This window comes from Protomyctophum parallelum (assembly GCF_964188405.1).
Source record: "Protomyctophum parallelum genome assembly, chromosome: 3".
In the NCBI taxonomy this organism is placed as follows: Eukaryota; Metazoa; Chordata; class Actinopteri; order Myctophiformes; family Myctophidae; genus Protomyctophum; species Protomyctophum parallelum.
Window position 1 is genome coordinate 26,664,664 of NC_139698.1, and position 4,424 is coordinate 26,669,087.

Below are 4,424 nucleotides of genomic sequence, written 5' to 3' on the forward strand. Positions count from 1 at the left end.
CACAGTGAGTAGGCCTATATCTGATTTGACCAGCAGATGGCAATCCAGAGCAGAGTAGGAAATAGACAGTACAGAAACAATTTACGTGAGATCTATTCATATGAGACAACCACAAAATCAACTGTGAAATAATTAAATAGCGTTGTGTTGTATAGGCCTAAATTTGTTACAACCATCTTATTTTCTCTGGAGAGAGCATCATATTTACTCTCCTTCTATTCCTCTTATTTATTAAAGGAGTAGTTTACCCCCAAAAATTAATTATTTTCTATCAATTACACACCCCATAAAGCCTTGAATTATTGGAAATGTATTAGAAAATAAGTAAAACAAATAATTTGTGAACTAGCCTCAAGAAAGATACATGTTAAACAGGAAAATGACACCTTTTCGACAACCATGACATGATATGAAACAGATAATAAAAAAAAGTCACCAATCTAGCTCCGTTGATTGGCATAGAGATTAGTATAGTTGCAACAAAATGCCATTACTAGCCAACACATCCCTCCATCCAGACCAGATATTACTCAAGAGTTGGTCTTTGCTAGTCACTGTGATGATTAGCTCATCTGTAACATTTCATGCATAATACAAGTGTTATTTTCAACATGATTGGGGGGCTTCTATTTATTGGAAACCTACTGGATAAATACTAAAAGAGTTTAATTCCATTGCTGAAAATATGATCTCTCTAACCATCTCAATTATCAAACTACAGATCCTACTAACGGTGCTGGCTGCACAACACTGACCTACAATACATTGTGGACACTACGCACAAAAGTAAAACATAATAACTGTGGAAAAGTGATTATATAAAATATAAATATATTCTCTTCTGCTTTTTCATTAAAGGAGTAGATTAGAAAATAAGTATGTTTTTGGGTGAACTACTCTTTTAAGATAGATATGTCAAATTTGCTCTTTCAACAACCATGACTGAGATGGTATGTTCCTACTGAGGAACTATAGACCAATCAATTAAAAAGGGGTTTGCTTTGTTATCTTATGGAACACTAGCCTCGATACCCAGGCTTTCATTTCGTCTGCGCGAAAGATGAAAGCCTGGAAAAAGCCGTGGGCTGAACCAGTCTAAAAGTGGGAGTCAACCCTTCTGGGTGGGCGTCGCTCTAAATGATGTGACGTAGCGCTGCACTAGGGGGGAGAGGAGGGGCCGGGGGTGACGGACAGATCAATGAGATCCAATCAGGGTGTGCGCATTTCTGAGGCGCGACCCGCCCCGCCCCTCTAGACCAGAAATGTCTCTGCTTAGGTCAGGCTAATGAAACACTAACTACTGACCATGTTCCACATTGCTCCAGAAAAGAACAGGCAAGAGATGAACATTCCAAGACTGGGCCACAGGTGTTGTACATCAGCTGGACTGCATACTTGTGAGGCAAAAGTGGAGGAAGTAGGAACTCTATTCTGAATCGTGACCCATGTTCAGATCTGAGGGCTCTGACCACTGCGTGGAAGGCATTCTCAATCTCCACTGACCCTGACCTGCAAGCCAACTATACGGAGGAGGTCAGGAGCCACTTCCAGCTGCTGGATGAGGGAATGTAGCCTAACCAAGAATACAGGTGATTCGTTGTCGCAAATGAAGAGGCGATCAGTCTTTCTGTGCTCGTACTGGACAAAATAGATCCTCCCTGCAGTCCAGACACCCAGAGGTCGGCTCGGGCTAGGGTGGAGGAAGCATGGCTTTGCTTTGTACGAGAGCCAACTGCCGAGAGACATGGGATATTGAACGAAGCCAAACAGCGTCTCTTCAGTACCTACGATAACATCAAAGGGGAGGAACTGATGGAGCGGAAAAGGCATACCCCCAGAGGTCGTAAAGAACCTAAACTATTTATTCATGCATTTTTATTTAAGTCTAAATGTAGCCTACCAATTTGTTGTTATTTACAAACATCTTATTTTATCTGGAGAGAGCATCCTTTTTTCTCTCCTTCTCTTCTGCTTTACAAAAAAGTGACTTATTTTCTATCAATTACACACCCCATGAAACCTTGAATTCATGAAGATGAATGAACTCTTTTGACTGAGATGCTGGCTCGGCTCCAGGATTAAATGACTGAGGGGGCAGTTGGAATTTTTTAATATTAATTAAATTTGTTTTGGCCTATAAAACTTTTTTATAAAACAGAATTTGCAAGTGAGGGTGCCAGGTCCCCTCTGGAACCCCTGTGGTGCTGGGCCTGCTGAGAGACCAATTATTATCCTTTCTTCCCTTCTTCTTTTTCATCTCCTCCTGCTTTTCCCTTCTTTATTAAGAAGACTTTTAAGATTAAGATAACATGTCAAATTTGCTCAAGCAGGATAAACACAAAAATGAAACATTTTACACTTCGGCTGATGATTTTGCAAATGATTTAGCACAATTGTAGTAAAGAATTCTATGGCATTCCAACTGTGTTATTTAGACATATCTTCATAACTGGCAATGAGGCTCTTGAGTAATGACTCCAATCAGCACAGAGTCTGATATTCCTTTAGCCCTCCAAGCAGAACCCAATGCTACTGAAGTTTCTGACATTTGTTAGACCCAGTGCATTGGGTCCTGTTGCATCAGTATCCTGCCACCTGGTACGCGGACATTCATAAAACATAAACAACATGGATAACGCCTGTCTGCGCTCTTTGACGACATTTCTTTGTGTGAGGGTTTCTGAATATGTGAAGTATAAGTACCCATACATGCCGCTGCGAATATCTCCTGTGGCGCGGAAGCCGTTAAGTATTTTTAATCTTTGTTTGACCGATTTGGTCGCTTTGATTCTTCTCTTCCTTCCTTGTTTATTGACACCTCATTGTACCGCCTATCTGGCTAGCTAGTGGCGCTATAGCTATGACAGAGCAGATCAGAGGCAGGGACGTAGCCGCACAAGCCAACCGCACACCGGGAGGCGGTACAATAAACGGTAAACAAACAAGAAGAAATAAAGCGACCAAATCGGTCAAACAAAGATTAAAAATACTTAACGGCTTCCACAGGAGATATTCGCAGCGGGATGTATAGGTACTTAAAGTTCCCGAATTCAGAATAACTCAAGCAAAAAAAGGCCGTCACACGCCGCAGATACGAGCTTAGAGAGCATGTTTACGTCCGCGTTCCAGAATTCCCATACGAAAATATAGTCATGAACAGGGACCCTACATAAAACTCATCAAAATTTCAGAAAAGCTTTATGTAGGGTTCCGAGAGGGGCTAATATTCCTTCTGCTCTGCTTGAAATCGTGTATGTCGACCAAATTAATCAGGACTTCAAGGCACGTTTATTGACTACTTATAGGTAATATGACCAGGTCTAATTAATCAACTGATTCTGCACGGAAAGAAAAGGAAGTATGGAATCTTTGCAGAGTAGAGCATGTGTGTTATGACCCTTGCGAGAAATGCAGGCTCAGCATAAATATTTGATGCAACACTTAAGTGGTTACATCATGTATGTTGCTTTTGTTTTTCAAGGCCAATGGACTGAGAGGCACCATGTGTCTCTGGACATAGGTAGTGTGGGCATACATGCTGTTCTGGGCCTCCCTCCCTGCCTGCCTTTGACTTTGGGAGCTATATGGACCACAATTAGGAACTAGCTGCACTATCAAATGGCTTGCCCTGCTCACATAGCAAATTGTTACATACATTAAAACTGATATGCCTTATGGGGTGTACCTCTCTCTCTCTCTCGTCTGGAGGTCGTCCTCAGACGAGCGTTCCATCGTCGCTTCCAGTCATACCAGTTTACTACAATTGCAATGTCCCCTGTTTGATTCAGGCCACATGTGGGGTATGTTTTCCCACCTCTCTAACCACAGCTTTCTTTCTGTACACTCTCCTATCCAAATAATAACTTTAAGGAAAAGGACCTGCACCAGAACAAAATACATGCGAAAATAATTCTGGGGAAACATTTGGTGAAAATTTACATCTACATTCAAGCTCACAATGTAGTATAATTGTAGATCAGCTATTTTCTGGAAGGATATTTGGGGAGATGGAGATGCACCACTCGCCACCCCCTGGAAATGGCACTGATGGAGAGAGAATGACAGAAACTGAGAAAAGAAAAATACAAACAATAGCCTACAATAATAGGTATTCAACACAATAAAATACTACTAAATATAATATTAAAACAAAAATGTATAGGCCTATACCACTGCAGAAATATAGAAGATACTTCAAGCCAGCTTGTATTAAGTGTTTAAATATCAATAACAAATTGGCTTTCATTAGGCTATACCACCAGAGCCATATATCTGTCTTCAGCCAATGGAAGGAGAAGTGAATGGAGCGCAGGTCCTCTATTAGAGTATTTACGGTAACACTCCTTATCCAAATCCCGCAGCACTTGCTGCTGTCACATCATCTTCTTATTGCTGGAAAGGGAACTTCACCGATTCCACTTTTA